This window comes from Bubalus kerabau, chromosome 8 (assembly GCF_029407905.1).
Source record: "Bubalus kerabau isolate K-KA32 ecotype Philippines breed swamp buffalo chromosome 8, PCC_UOA_SB_1v2, whole genome shotgun sequence".
NCBI classification, from domain to species: Eukaryota; Metazoa; Chordata; class Mammalia; order Artiodactyla; family Bovidae; genus Bubalus; species Bubalus kerabau.
The window spans coordinates 7,515,100-7,539,579 of record NC_073631.1 but is presented as its reverse complement, the minus strand read 5'-3'; the positions used below and the strand labels follow the sequence as shown (position 1 = coordinate 7,539,579).

General features: G+C 42.1%; 1 long non-coding RNA gene across 1 annotated transcript; it reads right to left on the bottom strand.

Annotated features, from left to right (window-relative positions):
• Positions 1 to 4,169: 4,169 nt before the first annotated feature.
• On the bottom strand, positions 4,170 to 4,983 carry LOC129658484 (uncharacterized). Its single transcript, XR_008717362.1, has 3 exons — positions 4,806 to 4,983; positions 4,545 to 4,605; positions 4,170 to 4,371 (listed from the first exon to the last, which is right to left on the bottom strand). It is a non-coding gene; the product is annotated as an uncharacterized LOC129658484 (long non-coding RNA).
• Positions 4,984 to 24,480: the final 19,497 nt, after the last annotated feature.

Here is a 24,480-nt window from a genome sequence, read left to right as displayed (position 1 = left end):
GCCCGGCCGGAACGGCAGAAGGGGCTGGAACAGACCCAGGCAGGCGGGGGCGCGGGCCCGCGGGGAGGGGCCGACGCGGGGCGGGGGTGCCGGGAGCAAGGTGCGCCGCGCCCCCGGGAGCACCGCCCCCGCTGCCGCGCGCCTCCGGAGCGGCCGGCTCTGCCAGCGGCGCGCGTCCGGGGCGGGGGCCGGGCGGCAGCCGGGCCCGAGAAGATACCCGGTTCGCCGCCTCCTGCTTCCCCGGGCCTCTGCTCCCGGGAGGGAAGGCACTGCTCTCCTGGCGCGTGGGGGTCCCGGGAGCGCGCCGCGCGGGGGCGGGGAGGAGCTGCGGAGGGGGAAGCACCTGGCAGCCTCTCGGGCAGGACGAGGACGAGGACGAGGTGGGCGGACCGACGGGAGGACGTCGGAGCGCTAAGAGTGAGCGGTGTCAGCCTCGACGCCCTGGAACCCAGAACCTCCTTCTGGGCAGCGGCTCTGGTGCGGTGGGTCTCTACGTGCCTTCCTGACCTGCCGCACCTGGGAACCTGTGAGAAAGGCAAATTCGGACTCCACCGCGTCAGGTATTAGAAGTTGTGGGCCCTGGAGCCGGCCCAGCTTTGCTCCTGGGAGCTCGGGTGGACGCACGCTCGAGTTTGCCTGGTTGTTAGACAGGTGCTGCGGTCGCGCTGCCGGGTGAATTCGAGGGGCCGCGGGCAGAAATGCCAGCACAGGCAGCCCACGTGGGGCCCAGAGCAAGCCAGCCAGAGACCCCAGATCTTCCAAGCTTCACCCCACACTCCTAACCCACCCCAAAGCCACAAAAGGGATCTGGGCTAGTGCGAAAGTCTGCTTTACAAAAATGACTCTTCCGTGGGGTTCCAAGGACTAGAATAAAATATAAGTAAGTGAGCCTGCTATGATGGGTGTTAAAGGAGGCGTTCCTTTGAGTCTAAAACTGTAATGAGGAATCCAGAGGCCTGCCTGAGCCTTCCTCCCGCTGCCCTCCAGCTTTCCCCTTAAGGAAGGGGAGAGACCGGGCTAGATGCAGAATGGGAAATCCTTGCTGGAACTTGAAAGGCCTTAGGTATTCAGGCCTGGGTGCACAGCCTCAGAGCCCACCACGCTGCAGCTCTGCCTTCCCATTCTGCCCATCTCAGGCATCTGCCTGGGATACTCTGCGGTGTCATTTCCAGTTCCACCCTGTGGTCCCTGCTCAGATGCCACCTCCCCAGGCAAGCCCTCCAGGAGCACCCTGTGTGAAATACAGACTTAGTATTGCTCTGCATGTCCTGAGTTATTTTTATTCTAAGAATTTGTCTATTTGTACATAGCATACATTTTTAATATATATTTTTAAATATAGATTTGTTGCTTGCTTATTTTAAATATTTGTATTTACAAATAGCTGTTTATGTTTTCATTATAGATAAAATTTTGCTTCTATATATGAATGTGTCTGTGAACTTTGTTTATATAAGTAAACAATTACAGGTGCAAACATTATAAATCAATGGAATATAAATATATATGCCATATTTGGCACATTTTGTCTTTGTCTGGCCATCTGTCTTCTTCCCTAGAATGTGATCTCAGTGTTGGGCCTTTGTCTGTTTCATGTATCATTGGACCCCCAGCACTTAGGACAGTCTGGCAGGTAGACGGGATGCCTGATAAATGCAGGGTGCGCTGAATGAGTGAATCTCTCCTAATCCTTCCCCCTCTAGGTGTGGGGATCAAGGACTCCTCCTCAGGATCTCTGGTTTCCTCCTTACTCTTACTTGAGAAGCCACGTAAGAAAGGGCAGCCTGGGAGGGGCTAGAGATCCCTGTCTGGATCCTGCTGAGAGGGCAGGCAGGAGTGCAGCTCACTGGAAGGCCTGGAAAGGCCGCAGGAGGAATTGGGACGGGGGGAGAAGGAGGAATAGCCCAGTGTTCCCAATGGAGAAGGGGGTCATAGCAGGTAGCTGTCTCTCAGGGAGACAACATCCGGGAAAGATGAATAGAAGGAGGCAGTGTCCCACCTTCAGTCTGATGTTCAAATTGCTCTAGAGTAAAGGCCCAGAAGGACCCAGAGACCTGGACACCTCTGATTCCAGGAGGGCCACCAGGCATCTCAGACCCTGAAACCCTACAGGCACATTTACTTAACCAGGAGTGGGGTGAAGGGTGAGGACTGGTGAGAGATGTCATGAGGAGGAGGGGGGAAGGATCAGACTTGCCCCAGGAATAATGGGCTGAGTGCCCAAGGCTTTAGGGAAGAGTTGGGCCAGTCTGGCAGCCTCCTGGGTCAGCTTGGGGGCCAGTTCTCTGTTTGCAACCCAAACTTCTTTTACCATGGGGATCCCTGCAAACCCACCTGCGTAGAGATGTGGTCCAAAATTGCGCAGCTCACAGAATGCTGTTGATGTGGTGTGTTAGTCACTCAATCCTGTCCAACTCTTTGTGACCCCATGGACTGTAGCCCAATTCTCCAGGCAAGAATGCTAGAGTGGGAAGCCATTCCTTTCTCCAGGAGATCTTCCCAACCCAGGGATCAAACCCAGGTCTCCTGCACTTCAGGCAGATTCTTCACCATCTGAGCCACGAGGGAAGCCCCAGTTCAAAGGATACTTTGCAGTATCTGCCATATGCCAGTCATTGTGTGAGGAGCGGAGCCAGCTGACCACTTTGCGTTGGAGCCAGACTGAAGTGCCAGGCGGAAGCTTAACGCTTCCAGACCCAGTGTGGGAACCGCAATAGGCGCAGGCTAAGAGTCTGAGGGCAGGGGCTCTGCCCCTGTGGCACCCTGAGCAGGACACGCTCCTGGGTTTGCTTATGGAGCTTCTATAGCAAATGCACACTTGTGTGCAGGGGGAGCAGGTTTCCCTGCTGCTCTTTTCCTGCATAGTCTGTTAAGTTTCCCTGAATAAATTAGAACCTTTGGAGATATTAACTATCTTTTAATGTCTTATTTGGGGCATTGTAAATATCCAGGGATGTGCTGATAAATCTTTTAAAATGGCACCAGAAAAAGCCCCAATTTGAAGGCTTTGTCAGTTTTTGTTGTGGCTGCTCCCACCCTGGCCTTTCTTTCTCAAACTGCTGTCACCCACCAAGAGGTTGCCGAAGACAGGGTTGGGGGTGGGCCCCCGCACATTGGGGCAGCCACCCCATCTTACCTTCCTAAGTTTTGCAGGAAAGCTGCACCTTTGCTGCTTTGCTGCGTGGGGCATGGCGGCGTGCCGTGGCAGCTCTGGATGCAAGGAGAGGGCGCTAGCACTGCTGCTGTGACCCAGAGTGTGAGGCCACCTCTAGGTCTCCCTTTCCTTGCCCTGACGCCACCTCCCTGCTTTGCTGCTATGTCTGCACCCAGAGCGCCCCTCTACCCTTGGCAGGAAAAGCCCTCAGTGCCCACTCAGCCCATGCAGTCAGCCCTGGCCTCCAGGCAGGGTGCCTGGAATACCCAGAGTCCCTCCAGCTACTCCGTATCCCTTTTGAGGAAAAGAAGAAGAATGTACATGAAACAAACACATTAGGAAGCAGCTCAGCTTAGAGTAGGGCCTCCCAAACTAGAATACACTCAGGATGCTCCTGGGAATTGTATTAAAATGCAACTCCTGCTCCAATGGTTCCTGAGAGTCTGCATTTCCAACAACTTCCCAGAGAGTCAGGGCTGCTGCCCCAGGGAGTGAATGGGCTGCCAAGTTTCTTCAGTCATATCCAACTCTTTCAGACTGCAGCCCGCCAGGCTCCTCTGTCCATGGGATTCTCCAGTCAAGAACGCTAGAGTGAGTTGCCATGCCTGCCTCCAGGGAAAATGTCTGGGTTGTGTCTCTTGTCCTGCATTATCAGGTGATTCTTTACCACTAGCACCAACTGGGAAGCTAGGGTTTAGGGTCAAACATACTAACCTTAACCTAACTCATAGTAAAATCACTAAGGGTGAGTCATTTCTCCTTCTAAACTTTTGTTTCTGCCTCTGTGAAATAAAAGTCATCAGAGGCAAATCCAGGTTTCCAGGTCTGGTAATCCAATTTTAATATAACACGGGGAGCTATGCATTTAATACAACATAGGAACTAAAGGAAATCAACCCTGAATATTCATTGCAAGGACTGATGCTGAAGCTGAAGCTCCAATACTTTGGCCACCTGATGCAAAGAGCCAACTCATTAGAAACAGACCCTGATGTTGGGAAAGATTGAAGGCAGGAGGAGAAGGGAACGACAGAGGATGAGATGGTTGGAATGCATCGCTGACTCAATGGACATGAGCTTGAGTAGGCTCCGGGAGATGGTGAAGGACAGGGAGGCCTAGCGTGCTGCAGTCCATGGGGTCGCAGAGTCAGACACGGCTGACTAAACAACAGGGAACTATGGTCTGTATCTTGTAATAACCTACAATGGAAAAGAATCTGAAAAAGAATGGGTTTATATATATATGTATAACTGAGTCACTTTGCTGTACACCCAAAACACTGTAAATCAACTGTAAGTCAATAAAAAATGTAATTATATGAACTAGCATGTAAGTAAATTACACTAAAAGTAAGGGTAATAAATACTAAAAAAGAAAAAAAAAGCATACCAGCACAGGGAATTATAGTCAGTATCTTGGTATCTTGTCATAAATTATAATGGAAAAGAATCTGAGAAAGAATAGATACATATATAAATATATATAACACTCACTTTGCTGTACACCTGAAACAATCATCTATACATCAAGAAAAAAAACTGTACACAAGTAAGTAAATTACATCAAAAGTAAGGGTAATAAATACTAAAAAAGAAAAAACTAGTACACCATATGATTAATACCAATTTAGATACGGAACTGCATATTTACTTTGAGTACAGTATGGACTGAATTGTCTCCTCAAAATCCAGGTGGAAGCCTTAGTCCCCAGTGCGACTGTTTGGGAATGGGGCCTTCCAGAGGGTACCGTAGATTCAGTGAGTTCATGAGGGTGGGGCCTTGGCTTTAAGTCACTGGTGTCCTTTCAAGAAGACCAGGCTCCGGACCTCACTGTCTCCCCGTGAGGGCTCACATTTGCTTCAGGCTCAGATTTAATCATTTCTTTTCGGATGGTAAGTTATTTAAACAGAATGTATTTCACCTGAGATCATTAACTGACACCAGTAACTCAAAAACACACCGATGTGGAGTCCTTGATTTTTACTGAGCTAGAATCCCAATGCCATGTACGCAATCCAGTGGTCATAGAGTTGTCTGGTTATACGCAGAGGTGCCCAGCCATCCCCACTACCTAAATTCATAGCATGGTTATCACCCCAAGGAAACCCTATGTCTACAAGCATTTTCTCCCTGCTCCCCACCTCCTAACCCCCCTCAGAGTCACTCGCCTTTATGTCTCTATGGGTCTACCTACTTAGGACATTTCGTAGAAATGCACTCATGAAATAATACAGCCTTTTGTGTCTGGCTTCTTTGACTTATTATGTTCCAGGTTCACCCATGTTGTAGCATATGACAGAATTTCATTCCTTTTTATGGTAAAATAAGATTCCTGTGCTTGGATAGACCACATTTTGTTGATAAACGTAAGTGGTCTCACTTTTTGTCTATCATGAATAATACTTCTATGAACATTCACATAGAACAACATGTAACGTGGGTCCTAGGGTTCCCAGCCCTTCTCACAGCAGGACATGTGAGTATAATTTACAGTTGGCCCTCCACACATGAGGGAGGGCACTCTGTTTCCGAGCCTTTGCATCAAGCATTCAATCAACTGTGAATTGTGTGGTACTGTAGTGTTTACTATTGAAAAAAATCTCAAAGAGTTTAAATCCATTGTGTGGACAAGTTTTCATTTTTCATGTATTTCTAAGAGTGGAATTGCTGACCATATGATGACTCTGGGTTCAACCCTAAGAGAAACTGCCAAATGTTTTTTACAAAGTGGTTGCATCATTTTCCAATCCCACCAGCAATGAATGAGGGTTCCAGTTCCTCCATATCCTTAGCAACATGTGTTAATATCTGTCTTTGATTCTAGTCATCCTAGTAGGTATTAAACATTACCTCACTGAGGTTTTGATTTTCATTTCCCTAATGACATGATGTTGAAAAACTTTTCATGTGTTTTTTTCTTTTGCTATTTGTATATCTTCTTTAGAGAAGTATGATTCAAGTTCTTTGCCTATTTTGAAAGTTAGGTTGTTTGCCTTTATATTTTTGAGCTGTGAGAGTTATTTATATAATCTACATACAAATCTCTTATCATATATGTGATTTGAAAATGTTTTCTCCTTTGGGTTATTCTTTCACACTCTTCTTTTTAAATCTAAGCATAGTTGATTTATAGAGTTGTGTTAGTCCCTGTTTACAGCAAAATGATTAGTTATACATATGTATACATATTCTTTTTCATTATGGCTTATTACAGAATATTGAATATAGTTCCATGTGCTCTACAATAGGACCTTGTTGAAAGTGAAACTTGCTTCGTTGTCTCTGACTCTTTGCAACCCCATGGACTGTAGCCTTCCAGGCTCCTCTGTCCATGGAATTCTCCAGGCAAGAATACTGGAGTGGGTAGCTATTCCCTTCTCCAGGGGATCTTCCCAACCCAGGGATTGAACCCAGGTCTCCTGCATTGCAGGTGGATTCTTTACCACCTGAGCCACTAAGGAAGCCCAAGAATACTGGAGTGGGTAGCCTATCCCTTCTCCAGGGGACATTTCTGACCCAGGAATTGAACTGGTGTCTCCTGCCTTGCAGGGAGATTCTTTACCAACTGAGCCACCAGGGAAGCCCACGACCTTGTAGTTTATCTATTTTACATATAGTAGTTTGCATTTGCTATTATCAAAATCCTAATTTATCTCCCTTTCCTTCCCTCGCTAAGAGTCAGACACAGCTGAGCAACTTCACTTTTTTTCTTTCCTTCCCTCCCCCTTTGGTAACCATAAATTTGTTTCCTATGTTTCTTCTTTCACACCCTTGATGGTATCTTTTGAAGCACAGAATATTTTATTTTTTATGAAGTTCAATTTATTTTTCTCTTGTTGCTTGGACAATATCTAAGAAATCAGTGCCTAATCAAAGGTCTGTTCGTAGAGTGTTGTGTGTGTGTTTGTGTTAAGTCACTCAGTCGTGTCCAACTCTTTGTGATTCTATGGACCGTAGCAAAGCCAGGCTCCTTTGTCCATGGAATTCTCCAGGCAAGAATACTGGAGTGGGTGGCCATGTCTTCCTCCAGGGGATCTTCCTGACCCAGGGATCAAACCCATGTCTCTTACATCTCCTACATTGGCAGGTGGGTTCTCTAACACTAGCACCACCTGGAAGCCCCTTGTAGAGTGTTATTCCTTCTTTTAAAAAATGACAGTATATTTTTTCCAAAGTAATAATTTATGCATGAGGCCAAGCACAGAAAGGATTGGGAAGTGGCTTCAATGTGTCTTCAGAGACTTGAGCCCTCTCCTTCTGTGGCCTGTTCTTTTAACAAGGAGCTCTTGAAAATAGCTCTTTGTAGCTAATCTATTGGAGAAGGCAATGGCAACCTACTCCAGTACTCTTGCATGGAAAATCCCATGGACAGAGGAGCCTGGTAGGCTGCAGTCCATGGGGTCACGAAGAGTTGGACACGACTGAGGCGACTTAGCAGCAGCAGCAGCAGCAGCTAATCTATTGCTCCCTGTTAGGCCTAATTGCACCTGAGTAGCCATCAGACCTTCACCCAAGGCACAGGATTCACAAAGAGATGTCAGGAAATAACGAAGAAGACATGCAGGTCAGGGGTTCTGATTCACTGGAATTCTCAAGAGGTGGAAAGGGGCTGGGATTTATACTGCCTCCAAACTGGAGAGTTCATTGGCAGAATAGGAGCCAGGATAGGAACCAACAGAGATGGGATGGACCCATGATCGGATTAGGCATGAAGTGGTTGTTTCTGGCCTGTTCCTGGTGAGGCCCTGGGAGAGGATCACATACACTGAGTCTCAGAATCGCAAACCTGGGACCTGCCCCATCCCAGGGTGCTCCCCTCAGACCAGCCTCCAGCACCTGCCAGAAGACACCCATCTCTCTGTCTTCTCTCTCTTCTAATGATAGCCAGACAACAGGTATATACTGATTGAATTATTAACCATAGTCATTTGTTGTTGTTCAGTAACTAAGTAGTGTCAGACTCTTTGCGACCTGATGGACTCCAGCACGTCAGGTTTCACCATCCTTCACCATCTTCTGGAGCTTGCATAAACTCATGTCCATTGAGTCAGAGATGCCATCCAACCATCTCATCCTCTGTTGTCCCCTTCTCTTCCTGCCTTCAATCTTTCACAGCATCAATGTCTTTTCCAATGAGTTGGCTTTTCCATCAGGTGGACAAAGTATTGGAAATTCAGCTTCAGCATCAGTCCTTGCAATGAATACTCAGGGTTGATTTTCTTTAGGATTGACTGGCTTGACCTCCTTGCTGTCCAAGGGACTTTTAAGAGTCTTCTCTAGCACCACAGTTTGAAAGCATCAGTTCTTTGGCACTCAGCCTTCTCTATAGTTCAACTCGCACATTTGTACATGGCTACTGGAAAAACCATAACTTTGGCTATCTGGAACTTTGTTGGCAAAGTGATGCCTCTGCTTTTTAATATACTGTCTAGGTTTGTCATAGCTTTTCTTACAAGGAGCACGCATCTTTTAATTTCATGGCTGCAGTCACCATGCATATTTATAGATAACACTTAATGACAGTTACTGGGAGCAAAGCACTGTGTTCAGTGCATCAACACCACTAATTACACAATGTTTAAAGTGACCCAAAAGATGGGTACTATTGTTGTCCCCACTTTAGGGATGGAAAATCTAAGCATCTAGGGAATTAACTAAATAGCCTAAGGTCACACAGAGCAAGGATTTGAGCTCAGGAAACCTTATTAAAGACCCTATATCTCTGCCGTTATGTGAAGACAGTTGCTGTAATCTATGTCCAGCGCCCAATTGCTCTGTGATCTGTTCAACACAGAGGCAGTTGCCGCCCTTCCTGTTTGTCAGCAAATGTGTGCAGAACACACTGCCAAGTGGCAAATGGAGAGAATGTGTAGGTCTGGCTTTCCTACCGCTTTGCCACAGAGCTTGTATTTTAGCCACCAGCTGTCATAATTTATCTCCTGGTGAGATCATACTAAAAGCTGTGTTCTCTCCTCACACCTCATTAAGAGGAAGCATCTCTGAGTCTCTTGGTCAAGATGTTCAGCCCCTGAATTTAGGCAACATCACACCTACACCCAAACCCATACAAGGATCATGCAAGTGGTTCTTCCTTGCATTGTTTTCTAGAAATGTGAGCCCCCTCAGGATATGCATCCTTGAAATTTTGATTAAAGAGGATTTTCTGACCTAGGCTGATGTCTGTTCTGACTTGATTTTTGCCTTTGAGAACTTAACAGGTTTTAACTCAACTGATGGTTCAGAACATGCTGGTTTACAAATAAGACTATCTGTCAATGATACTTTGTTCAGTATCACTCATTCTGATGTCATTTCCAAAGCCAGAGCTGGAGTGAGCAGCATTTCATGTTTGTTTATACTTTCCTGTGTATTAAAAACTGTTATTTAACGTAATTTGAGAGTGGAGGGACCCAGCTAAAGAAATATAATAATATTTCTAGATTCCTAATTTAGTTTTGAATATTAATGGTTTCTTGGGCTGAGTCATAACCTCCTTCCTAAAGTGATAGTTTCATCTTTTTCCTGTGTCTATGGGCTAGATTTACCAAGGGGAAGAAAGAGGAAGGAACAGGTTTTCTGTAATCTTGTATTCCCAACATTTACAATGCAGGACGGCTCCCCACCAGGATCTGCACTGGGTTGGCCTCCAGCGTAGGGCCAGTCTGAATAAAGGGTGGACAGGGGTGGCCGCCAGGGGTCACAGCTGATGAGGAGTTGAGGAACCTCCTAGGAGGGGCTCACCCTGAGAACGGAGGGGAGGAAGCACAGGCTTAGCCAGAGGGGAGGTTCTGTCATCAGTGGGGTTGGGGGATGTCTCTGAAGCTCCCCAGTGTCAGGATCCTGACTTGACTGGGTCAGACCTCAGGGTCGCTTGTGACATTGGCAGGTCTAAGAGGCAGCAGCATCTGAACCACAGGGCTTTGAGGTAGGAGCTCAAGAGAGGACCTAACAGCGATGCAACCGAGGAGGGACCAGCACCCTACCAGCACCGAGGAGGGACAGAGCTGCAGAAGAGGCCCAGGGAGAGGGCACCACGTGTGCAGAGGTACCGATCCGAACAGTACAAGAGCACCCTTGGGAGAGTCCCAGAGCAACAGATGGCTTGGAGTCTTTTAGAGGTAATGGGCAGGAGCATTCTCACTTGCTACTAAGGCATTTTTTTTTTCTAGCTTCATTGAGATACAACTGATATAGAACATTGTGTAAGTTTAAGGTGTACAGTGCGATGATTTGATGTACACATATATAGCAAAATAATTATGGCTATGAGGTGAGTTATCACCTCCTATTGTCGCAACTCTATTTTAAGATCTAATCTCTCAGTAGTTTTCAAATATACAATTCAGTAATGTTAACTATTAATCACCATGCTGTATTGTACATGTTCAGAGCCCATTCATCTAATAACTGGGAATTTGGACCCATTGCCCTTTGTTTATTTCTCCTACTAGTTCTGTTAGTATCTTTTACATATTTAGGTACTTCAATGTTCGGTGCTGGTTAGACACTATTTATAAAAATTTTCACTTCTTTATCTTATTTTGACTTTGCCGGGTCTTTGCTCTGCACAGGCTTTTCTCTAGCTGCAGCGAGGCGGGGCTCCTCTCCAGTTGTGGCGCATGGGCGTCTCATGACCTGGCTTCTCTGTGGAGCATGGCTCTAGGGTGTGCAGGCTTCAGTAGCTGCAGCACGGGGGCTCTGGAACACAGGCTCAGCAGCTGTGGCTCATGGGTCTAGTTGCTCCATGGCATGTGGGAATCTTCCTGGGCCAGGAACTGAATCCGTGTCTTTGACATTGGCAGGCAGATTCTTTACCACTGAGCCACCAGGGAAGCCCTGGGCATTATTTTTGTTTTCAACCTATTGTAGCTTAAGAAACCTGTTACCTATATACACTACTAGATGTAAAATAATTAAGCAACAAGAACCCACTGTATAGCACAGGGAACTCTGTTCAATATTCTACAATAACCTAACTATAAGGGGAAAGAATCTGAAAAGAAAACTATAAGGGGAAAGAATATATATCTGAATTGCTGTGTTGTACACCTGAAACTAACACAATATTGTAAATCTATTTAAATTAAAAAAATAACTTTAGAAAAAGTAGAAAGAGAAAAAGATCATCTCACCCATAAATAAGTACTCAATAAAGTTTGCTATCATACTTTGTATCAAAAGAAGAAACCTCAGTTAAATACCAAATCTTAAGGTTCATAATGATGGAGATGTTTGTAGAGGGTTCTGGCTTTGTATAGAATGACATTTCAGGAGAGAGCTCTCTGCTTCCTGTGCCTATTTTCACAACCAAAATTCACTATTTAATTGGCAATTTTTTCCATAGACAAACAGATATGAGTAAAACTTTCATTATCCCCTAAGTAGCTGCATATGCCTACTGAGTCAGAAACACCACAGCTGAATTAGCCACAGCCTCCTGGGGGCATCCTCACCTGCCAGGGGATCCTCTTTCATGCCTCTCACATGTACTCAGCAGAATCACACTTCTGGGCTTTTTTAAAACGAAAAAGCAGAATGGAGAGTAAGACCTGTGATAACTCCATTGGCTACGCCAATGGAACATAGGCCTATTGTGTTCCATTTCACAATCCCCCCCTCCTTTTTTTTTTCTTTTGCTTTAGTCCTTGAAAGAAAAGCAAAGATGAGGAGAGGATTCTCAGAGAGGCTTGGTGCCAACACAAATAGGCAGGTCGAATTGTGCAAAAATAACTCCTTCCTACAATCTCAGGTAAAAAACTCACTCTAGTTAAGGAGTCTCTCACATGCAGGTCACGTCTGGAATGTTTATGCCTCTATAAACATTACTTTCATTTTTCCGATTAATCACTTGAACACCACATGCCTCTTTGGCAGTCAGTCAACTTTCTGCATCTTCAGGCCCCTACCTCTGTTGAATCATCCAAGAATCCCACGGGGTAAACAGGGGTGGGTGATCAGAGCTCTCTTAGCCTCAACTCCAGAGAAAGCTGGAGCCTACCCATGTTGTGACTGATTGCTGCCAGCTTGTTCAAGAGGGGGCTCTGCAGCCCATGGATGCTGGGTGTCTGATCCAGGCTGATTCCTCTGTATTGCAAGGATTCTCCGAAAGATGTGTGGTGACATGCCGGCCTTTAACCTTCAGGGTGTCTTCTCAGGCACATCCCAGACCCCAGTACATGGGTGTGCTGGGTGGAGTCCTAGATTCTGGAGCAAAGGGGCTCAACTCTTCCTCACCCACTCCAGCCACAGCCAGACAGTGGGCTGAAGCCTTATGAAGAACAGCTGTTCTGCCATGGTCACCTTCCTGGGGCCAAAGGCTCCAGCTTGTCCCACATTCACATAATTAAAGAAAGAGCCAGGTGATTCTGAGTGGGGTAAGAGGATCTCATTCAGAGGGGCTGACCTTGACCTTGCCTCCACCTAACCTTGCTGTACTCATCTTTTCCTTAAAGAAGAGAAGACCACAAATCCACGTGCAGTAGAGGCAGCCCAGCACACCTGGCCACAGCAAGCTGGGCAACTCACCTCCCTGACACTTGGGTAGAGACGCACACGAGTAGCGTGGAGGCCTCCTGGTCTGACGGGCAGCACCTGGAGAGTGATGGGAGGCCCTGGGCCAGGAGGCAGAAAACCTAAACAGGCAGGCAGTGGGAGTAAGAACACGGTGACCCCCATGAGAGTATCAGACCCCTCCAGGGACCAGCAGCCTGTGGTCCAGTGGAAAATCAAAATACTGAGCCTTTTGTTCAAAATCCAGAGGAAAGGGCGGTTAAAGGTACTATCATAGAAAGCTTGGCCCTTTGCTGAGGCCTCTCTCTCCCAACTTGTCATGGTGTTATTCACTTGCTGTTTAACTGTCGTTCTAAGAAAACCAAAAAATTTTAAATCATTAACTTGGATCTGACCACTCATCTCTACGTTGTGCAATGCCTGTTTTAAGCGGGAATACAAGAGAACTTAGCTCATACGAAGCCCAGTGGCACAAGCTGTATTCCGTAGCTGTACATGCTTATGTATTTTTCTCATACTAGACCAGTAGAAATGGTGAACAAAACTAACACTGCTGCTTTTATTTTGCTTCCCGACACACACAAACATTCTATTAATAAACAAGTGAGGCAAGACTGAATGGAGAAGAAATTGTGGTTGTCCTGTTTTTCTCTTTCCTTCTGTGTCAGAATTTTCAGCAGAAGTGGTTGGCTGAGACATAGCTAACCTAGCATGTGTAAATCAACAGATGTTCCAGAAAAGAGGGAAAACTTACATATTTGAAGGAGTGGTGGATCTTTTGCGCAGTCATTTCTGGAAGGGATTGAGTGTGTGTGTTGCACAGGAGTGTATGTGGTTGAGTCAAGAGAAGGATGAGAGATGAATTTGGTGCTATTTAGTTGCTAAGTTGTGTCTGACTCTTTGGCAACTCCATGGACTGTACCTGCCAGGCTCCTCTGTTCATGAGATTTCCTAGGTAAGAACACTGGAGTGGATTGCTGTTTCCTTCTCCAGGTGATCTTCCCAACTCCAGGATTGAACCTGCATCTCCTGCATTGCAGGAGGATTCTTTACCACTGAGCCACCAAGGAAGCCATATATATGCTGTATAGTTTTAAGAAACTGCAAGGAAAGTTCCCTAGGCAATGTCTTGAGCTCTAGAACCAGGAGGAATGCAAGCACATTTCCCAGCTGGAGAAATGGCCTCGCTATCTGTAATCTAGGCTTTAAGCAGCTAAGAACAGAGCCACCTGCTGTGGAGACTCTAAGCCACTGGTCTGGAACCATTAGCAAAACACACACACACAACAGGTATATTTAAATATTTGTCAACTCAGAGGACAGGCTTAGGGGATATATTGGTGTATGTCATGGTGTTTACTATATTTAGAAAAGAAAGCCAATACCTGGTAAAATCCTAAACTCCCGGAAGTGAGTGATCCAATGATGACGCCAGCCTCCAATAATCTCTCTGCCTCCTTTCCAATGATCTAAACAGACACAAGTCCCAAGTCAAGTTACCAACCAACATCGCTCTCCCTTGCTACTCTTCAGTGGCTCCCACTGCCTAAAACTGTCAAGAATAAACATTGTGTGCACTGTCCAAGGCTCATTATAAACCTGGCCTCCACTTTTCCTTTCTATTTTTTATTGGGATTGGATATGTTGGCCAGGGGATTCTGCTAACATGGTCGTTCAAGGCTGGAATCCTGGGAGCTAGAATTTGGGCAGAGAATCCACTCTGGTATTTCAATATTAAAGTTATTTAGATATTTTTAATGGACTTCCCTAGTAGCTCACTACCCGCAATATGGGAGACCTGGGTTCAATCCCTGGGTTGGGAAGATCCCCTGGAGGAGGGCATGGCAACCCACTCCAGTATTCTGGCCTGGAAAATCCCGATGGACAGAGGAACCTGGCAGTCTACAGTCCATGTGGTCGCAAAGAGTTGGACATGACTGAGCAACTAAACACAGATATTTTAAAGCACTATGTGGACTATATCAAACATATTGGTGGGGCATAGATGGCCTGTTTTCACCCAGAAGAGGATAAAAATGTTCTACTTTATCTTTCTCCTCATCAAAAGTCAAAGACAGCACTTCCCCAACAACAGGAGGATCACATTCTCTCCAAGTGGATATTAGATATTTATCAGGATGAAAAATATTCTGAGTCATAAAATAAGTCTCAAAAAACATAAAATATTTCAACCATACAAAGTATGTTCTCTGAGTGCATAAAAGTCAATTGGAAATCAATGACAAAGTCAGTATCTGGGAAAATCCTGAATTTTGGAAATGAAATACCATAGATGGAAATGAGCCAAATCAGAAGTCAAAAGAGAAAGGAGAAAATGTTTCAAATTGCATGAGAATAAAGATACACTGTATAAATGATGTGTATGGTCAGGAGCAAGAGTGGTAACACCACTACAGACTGCACAGATACTGAGATAAACATTATGGCCAACTTCTCCCTAATAGAATTGACAACTTCAATACAAGCAGCAAATCTGATGAAAGACACGAGCTGCCAAAGCACATTCAGAAAGAAATAGCCTAAAACTCCCAATGTCTATGGAAGATATTCAATTTGTAGCTAAAAATTTTCCCAAAAAGAAAATTCCAGGCCTAGATGGTTTCACTGGTGAATTTCAGAAAACAATTAAGAAAGAAATATTATCAATTCTGCATAAACTCCTCTGGAAAACTGGAGGAGAGACTATTTCCCAAGTCATTCACTGAGGCTGCTGCTGCTGCTACTAAGTCGCTTCAGTCGTGTCCGACTCTGTGCGACCCCAGAGACGGCAGCCCACCAGGCTCCCCCGTCCCTGGGATTCTCCAGGCAAGAACACTGGAGTGGGTTGCCATTTCCTTCTCCAATGCATGAAAGTGAAAAGTGAAAGTGAAGTCGCTCAGTCGTGTCTGACTCTTAGCGACCCCATGGACTGCAGCCTACTAGGCTCCTCCATCCATGGGATTTTCCAGGCAAGAGTACTGGAGTGGGGTGCCATTGCCTTCTCCGTCACTGAGGCTAGCATATTACATTTTTTTTCACATATTATTTAATTCAATTTGCTAAAATTTTGCTATGACTTTTAAAGTCTATATTCATGATGGATGATGGTGGTAGTTATATTTATTTTTTTGATTCTCTTGTAATATCTTTATTTAAAAAATAAATATAAAAATACATATAACTACAACCATCATCACTCATGAATATAGACTTTAAAAGTCATAGCAAAATTTTGGCAAATTGAATTAAATAGTATGTAAAAAAAATGTAATATGATAAACATAGTCACCAAAGATATTTGTCCTAGGGATGAAAAGTTGGTTTAAGAAAAAAAATCAATCAGTGTTTTCACTATACTAAGAAAATAAAAAACAAAAACCATATAATAATAAACCAAAAATTAATCCATATATAAAAAATCATACAATAAAAAAATAAAAAACATAAATAAAACCTAAAATATAAAAATATAATATATATAATATATATAAATATATAATTTATACATTTATATATAGTATATATACAAGTTTAAATATATATAAATTTATATAAATATAATTATAGATAATTAATATATAATATATTCTATAATTAATATAATTAATTATATTATATTAATATATATTATAATGTATTATAATATATTATATTATATTACAATATGTTACAATATATTATATATAAACAATATATTATAATATATTATATACATTACAAAATATTATATATATTATACATTATAACATATATATAATATATAGTATATAGTATATATATTATATATTATCTATAATATATAATATGTATTATATATAATATAATATATATTATGTATTATTATATATTATTATATGTAATATATATAATTATTAATATGTATAATATATTATGATATTATATTATATTATAATATATATTGTTATATTATATATTATAATAAAATATATTAATATAATATATATTATATATTATATTTTATATTATATAATATATAAAATATATAATATTATATGATAACATATATAAAATATGATATATATAATATATTATATTATTATATATTATATATGTTATATATTTATATATTATAAATGTTATATATTATATAATATTATATTAATATATTATTATATATTACATTATATTTTATATATAAAATATATATATAATATAATAATATTGTAATATATGATAATATATGATATATAGTAATATATGATAATACATACTATAATAATATGGTAATATATGATAATATAGTAATACATGATAGTATATACTATAATATAATATTATAATATATATATTATATATATAATATATATATAAATGGTATGCTATGCTAAGTCGCTTCAGTCGTGTCGACTCTGTGCGACCCCATAGACGGCAGCCCACCAGGCTTTCCCGTCCCTAGAATTCTCCAGGCAAGAACACTGGAGTGGGTTGTCATTTCCTTCTCCAGTGCATGAAAGTGAAAAATGAAAGTGAAGTCACTCAGTCGTGTCCAACTCTTAGCGACCCCATGGACTGCAGCCTACCAGGCTCCTCCGTCCATGGGATTTTTCAGGCAAGAGTACTGGAGTGGGGTGCCATTGCCTTCTCCAATATATAAATAATATATATATATATGTATATATTTATATACCTAATATATAATATATATTGTATATAATATATATTATAATATAATATATTTTATATATTTAAATATTATATTATATATAATGAAAGTGAAAGTGAAGTTACTCAATCGTGTCCGACTCTTTGCGACCCCATGGATTGTAGCCTACCAGGCTCCTTCCTCCATGAGATTCTCCAGGCAAGAGTACTGGAGTTGGTTGCCATTTCCTTCTCCAGGGGATCTTCCCAAGTCAGGGATTGAACCCTGGTCTCCTGCATTCCAGGCAGATGCTTTAACCTCTGAGCAGCAGGGAAGCATATATATTATATTTTATACAATATATTATATTATATAATTATTATATAATATAAGATATATTATATTATATTATTATAATATATAATATATAAATATATATAATATAATTATTATATATAATAATTATAATATAATATATTATTAATATATTATATATAATATAATATATATTATTTATATATATAATATTATAATATATATAATTGTATATATAATATATATAATATTATATAGTAATATATAATAATATATTATATATTATATTAAATATATATTAAATATATAATACAATATGTACAATAATAATATATAATATAATATAGAATAATATAATTATTTATAATTATATTATATAATATATATATTATGGAGAAGGCAATGGCACCCCACTCCAGTACTCTTGCCTGGAAAATCCCATGGATGGAGGAGCCTGGTGGGCTGCAGTCCATGGGGTCTCTAAGAGTCGGACACCACTGAGCGACTTCACTTTCACTTTTCACTTTCATGCATTGGAGAAAGAAATGGCAACCCACTCCAATATTCTTGCCTGGAGAATCCCAGGGACTGGGGAGCCTGTTGGGCTGCCATCTATGGGGTCGCACAGAGTCAGACATGACTGAAGTGACTTAGCAGCTGCAGCAGCACCAATATATATTATATATATATATATAATATTATATAGTATATAAAATATAAAAAACCATATAATAAAAAAATGAAAAACAAAAAAACATAAAATAAAAACAATAAATTATATATATAATATTATATATTATATGAAATATAAAAAACCATATAATAAAAAATAAAAAACTTAAAAAAAACTAAACCAAACAATAAAAAAACATATAATAATCCATATATAAAAATCATATAATAATCTCAATTAATTGAGAAAAGCATGTGATCATATTCAAACATCCATTAATTTTAAAATAAACTTAAAAAAAAATACTCAGCAAGTGAGGAATAGAAGTAAATTTAACTTGATAAAGGGCATCTATGAAAAACCCACAGGTAACATTACACTTAATGGTGAAAGAATGAATACTTTCCTATTAGAATCATAAGCAAGTCAAGAATACTTGCTTGAACCCCCTCCATTCAACATTGTACCGGAGATTATAACACTCTAATCAAGTGGTAAAAGAAAAAAAAAAAAAAAACCTACCCAGCTAGAAAAGGAAAAAAGAAACTGGCTTTATTTATAGACTTAATTATGTTAAAATGTCTGAAGGACTCTACAAGAAAAGTCATTAGTAAAGTGGTTTTTGTAAAGTTGTAGGATAAAAGAATTTATATAAAAATTAAATGTAATTCTATATTCTGGAAACAACCAATATAAATGTTGAAATTAGTAAAACAATATCATTTAAAATAACATAAAAGAAGAAGTATTTTGAGATAAATCCAACAAAAAAGGTACAATACTTGAACACTGAAATCCAAAAAATGGTTAAAGAATTTAAGGAAGAACTAAATAAATGGAGATCCTTATCATGGCTAAGGGTCAGAAGACTACCTCTATGTTAAGATGTGAATTTCCCCAAATCGATATATAGATTCAGTGGAATCCCAGTGAAAATTCTGATGACTTTCTTGTAGAATTTGACAAACTGATTCTAAAATCACATGTAAACGTCCAGAGCCTAGTAGAGCCAAAAAAACTTTAAAAAATAAGAACGAGTTTGGAGAACTAACATTACCTGACTTCTAATTGTATCATAAAAGTATAATTATCAAGACATTTTAATTGACATACCTCTAAAACATTTGCATTAGTATAAAGCTAGACAAACAGATCAATGGAACAGAATACAGAACGTAGAAATACACCCACATGTATATGGACAACTGATTTTCAACAACTGGGCAATTCAGTAGAGAAAGGATCGACTTTTCAACACATGTGCTGAAACAAGTAGGTACTACAGGCAAAGGATTGGCTTTGACTCAACTGTGTAGAATACATAAATGTTAATTCAGAAGACATCATAGGCCTGAAATCATAAACTTTTAAAAGAAAACAAAGAAAAAAATCTTTGTGACCTTGAGTTAGACAAAAATTTGGTAGATATGACACCAAACACATAATCCACAAAAGAAAAACATTTAAATTAGACTTTTAAAAACTTCTGCTTGTTGAAAGACATTGGAGAAGAATCAGTTCTAATGAGGTGGATGAAACTGGAGCCTATTATACAGAGTGAAGTAAGCCAGAAAGAAAAACACCAATACAGTATACTAACGCATATATATGGAATTTAGAAAGATGGTAACAGTAACCCTGTGTACGAGACAGCAAAAGAGACACTGATGTATAGAACAGTCTTATGGACTCTGTGGGAGAGGGAGAGGGTGGGAAGATTTGGGAGAATGGCATTGAAACATGTAAATATCATGTATGAAATGAGATGCCAGTCCAGGTTCGATGCACGATACTGGATGCTTGGGGCTGGTGCACTGGGACGACCCAGAGAGATGGAATGGGGAGGGAGGAGGGAGGAGGGTTCAGGATGGGGAACACATGTATACCTGTGGCGGATTCATTTTGATATTTGGCAAATCTAATACAGTTATGTAAAGTTTAAAAATAAAATAAAATTAAAAAAAAAAAATAAAAGCTACAGACTGGGACAAAATATTGGCAATGCACGTATCTGATAAAAAGAACTTGCATGCAGGATGCATGTATATATATATGTATATATGCATATACATATATATGATCTCTAAACACATTAAAAAGCAAAATAAACTACCCAACCAAAACATAAGTAAAGATTCAAACAGATATTTCATAAAAGAAATATATGGATTGACAATAAGCAATAAAAAGATGCTCAAAATCCCTCTTAGTCATTAGGACCACAATGCAAATTAAAAGGGGAAATGTGGAAAGGAGAATGATAAATTGGGAACTTGGGACTGACATATACACACATTAGATTAACAACAAGGATGTACTATATAACACAGGGGACTCTGCTCAATAGTCTATAAGTTATATAGGAAATAAACATGAAAAAGAATGAATACATGTATACGTATAGCTGAATCAAATCACTACGCTCTACACCTGAAATTAAAACAACATTTTAAATCAACTATACTCCAGAAACAGACAAAAAAGTCACCATTAAATGGCATTAGACTCCTATCATTAGAACAGCAGAACTTAGAGAGACTGATCACAAGTGTTGGGGAGGATGTGAAGAAACAAGAACTCTTACCTATTTGCGGTGACAATCTAAAATGATATTTATCAAGAAGGTAGTTTGAAAGTTACGACAAATTATCTACATACGGACCTCCCTTTGAGTTGTGAACTTTCAAAGATGCGAATGTATAAACCTAGCTGATTGTGCTAGTTGGGTACCTATGGGAACTTTGTGGAACTTATGAACAAGTTGGACTTACGAGTGTGCTCTTGCAAGAGAGCTTATTCATACATAGGGGACTTACTGTACTTAAAAGTTTAAGTTACACTTACTGTATGATCCAGCTTTTCTACTTCTAGGTATTTACCCAAGAGAAATGAAAGCATACACCCACACAAAGGCTTACAGAACAATGTTTAAAACTGCCTTATGTGTAACAGCCCTAACCTGGAAACATCCCAGGTGCACCATACATACGTGGAAAAGCAGATTATATTACATAGTCACACAATGCAATACTACTATTCAATAAGAAGGGATTTACTATTTATATATGCAACAACAGAGGGAAATCTCAAGATAATTACCCCTTGTGAAGGAAGTCAGACCAAAAAAAAAGCACATGACGAATGATTCCATTTATACAGAACTCTGCTGCTGCTGCGTCACTTTAGTCGTGTCTGACTCTGTGCGACCCTATAGACGGCAGCCCACCAGGCTCCCCCGTCCCTGGGATTCTCCAGGCAAGAACACTGGAGTGGGTTGCCATTTCCTTCTCCATTGCATGAAAGTGAAAAGTGAAAGTGAAGTCGCTCAGTCGTGTCTGACTCTATTGACCCCATGGACTGCAGCCTACCAGGCTCCTCCATGGGATTTTCTAGGCAAAAGTACTGGAGTGGGGTGCCATTGCCTTCTCTGTACAGAACTCTAGAACATGCAAATTAATCTATACTAGTGGAAAGCAGAGTGGTAGCCTGTGCACAGCAGGTGGGATGGAAGAGGTGAAGGGGGCTGAAGGGAACCTTTGGGGGTGAAGGGCTTGATCATGATCTTGATCACAGTGATGGCTTCATGCATGTATACATACATCATGTGTATACATACATACATGCATGTATACACATATATGTGCAATGCATGCAATTTACTGTATGTACCCAGTAACGCTGATTAAGAAAACATTCTATGGACTGAACCAAGCACACCTACAACCCGAAAGTATCTCAAGCTGCCAATTTTTAATCTCTGAGACAACAGAATGCTGTAGACAGAAGTGTCCCCTTTCAAAGGTTTCTGTGACATACATACAATGAGTGAAATCACGTGGCTCCAGTACATGAGTACCCAGGAAGCCAGACAGCAAGCAAACACGCCATCTACCCCTTTCTGTCTGGTTCTGAGACTTGCTTAAGCAATGACCCACTAAAAAGAACTGATATCCAGCTAACTATAAAGGTAAGTTTCCGTGCATGCATGCTAAGTCGCTTTAATCATGGCCAACTCTTTGTGACCCTGTGGACTATAGCCTGCCAGGCTCTTCTGTGAGAATACTGGAGTGGGTTGCCAGGCCTTCCTCCAGGGGATTTTCCCTACCCAGCGATTGAACCAACACCTCTTGTATTGTCTCTTGCATTGCAGGTGGATTCTTTACCACTGAACCACCAGGGAAGCCCCATGTTTAAGCTCCTTATAAAAGAAAACCTGCAGTTACCATGGAAAGAAAAAGAAGATACTTAGCAAAGTCCAGAAAGCACTCCTGTGCCCTCCTAGCTCCTGAGGGGCCAGAGGTTTCCCAGCTTTATCTCTGAATACTAGCACTAAGCTAATACTCACTTTTGATGTTTCATGTATGCTTTGCTTAATATGGTGGCTCAGACAGTAAAGAATCTGCCTGCAATGCAGAAGACTTGGGTTCGAGGGTTAGGAAGATCCCTTGGAGGAGGGCATGGCAACCCATTCCAGTATTGCCTAGAGAATCCCATAGACAGAAAAGCCTGTTGGGATATAGTCCATTGGATCACAAAGAGTCGGATACAACTGAGCGACTAACACTTTCCCTATTTCACTTGCTTAGTATATTCGCAGGTTCTTTTCTTGCCATTTTCTAGACTGAGAACATACAGGCCTGCAACTCCCTTCAAGTGATGTCTTAGTGGTCCTGAGCCTCAGCCTCCGGGTTGATAAAGGAGGATGAGGTCATGGACTACACACCAAGTGTGATGTGGGCAAGGAGGCCCAGGGAGGGTGTGAACTGCCTACTGGCATTTCCATGTCCTGACATGGTCACCATTTTCATATGAATTTAAGGAAGCATGAGAACTGAGTTCTGCACCTTTTCGCCCAGGGAAGACAGCAGCTTGGTGATCTGGCTTGGCTCACAGGCAGCCCGCCTCATCTGGAGGGTCTCAGCTTGACTGCTCCAGGTTCCCGCCCCTCTGCTCCCATCACCGTGCATGGCCAGGGCTCTTCCCCTTCTCAGGACCACGTGGGTCCATTCCAGCATCTCTCTGGGCTGCCAGCTCCCACCTGCTGTCCCCTGATCTCCAGGGAGCATGCCCGCCTGGCTGTGTCTTTGGAAGGATGGCCACAAAGGCGGCATCAGTCCATGTGTCTCTCAAGGAAACACTGGCAGGTTTCTTTGTGGTTTACCTGATACAGCCTTTGCCTGCTCTCATGAGGATGCACTGCTGGTGATGCATGTGGCTGAGGGGCCCCTGCAGGTCTCCATTGGGTGTGTCCTTACTACAGACACTTGGCCCTTTGGCATGCCCTGCACCCTGGCCCTCACCCCTGTGGGGTGTTAGCACACTCCCTTCGTCCCCTTGAAGTCTAGATGAGGGCGGCTGTGCTAGCGTGGGCCCCAGAGGGAAGGTCATCCCACACAAAGCTTCAGATTCCCTGCTCCCCTGTTCCCTCTGCAGGAGGCCCAGCAGGCTCCCCAGGAGATGGCAGTCAGGTCTGCAGACAGCAGAATGAGGGTTCTGAATTGCCAGGACAGAGGTATCACCTCTGACCTCTCCGAGTTTCCACAGGGATGAAGGGAAAGTGCTTTAAGGAGGAGAGATGTGAAGTGCTTCAGCCATAAAGCCAGGGGGTGTGCCTGCTTCCCTGTGGGATGCCTGTTGCTGCCTCTAAGAACTGGGTCCCTGTTCTACAGAGGGGCTATCCCAACTGGCTCTAGAAGCTGCAGCTAAGAAACTGTGTGGAGAGTGCATAGCTCTGGAACCCCTGGCTAACAGTGATATCCCCTCCAGCTGCTCTAAGAGTTGACCTTGGTGGCAATGTGGATGCTGGAAACATCATCCACTTGCAAATGCTGAGAGCAAAGAAGTTGCCCAAGGCAGTGGCTGTGAGCTCTAATGCCCTTGACAAGGGAGGGGGCCTGTGAGCCTGAGGTCCAGGGGCGATTTCTGGGGCAGGGACATAGAAACAGTGACCATGTTCTCTGCTCTGTGATTGTCCCAGCCAATTTGGCTGGGCCCAGCTAAGCAAGAGGACACTTGGGGGAAAAGCAAGAGTCCCAAACTTGGGAGACTCAATTAGCTTTTACCATGATCTCCTTCTGGAATTCGTTAAATCTACAACCCTGCTCTGGTACTCTGCCTTTTCTTTGCAGGAGCTCCAGGCTTTATACCTGGTTCAAGTGGCCATCGACATTCTGAGTACACCGCCCTTTGTAGGAGCCAGCAAGTCTGTGTCTCCTGACTGTGGG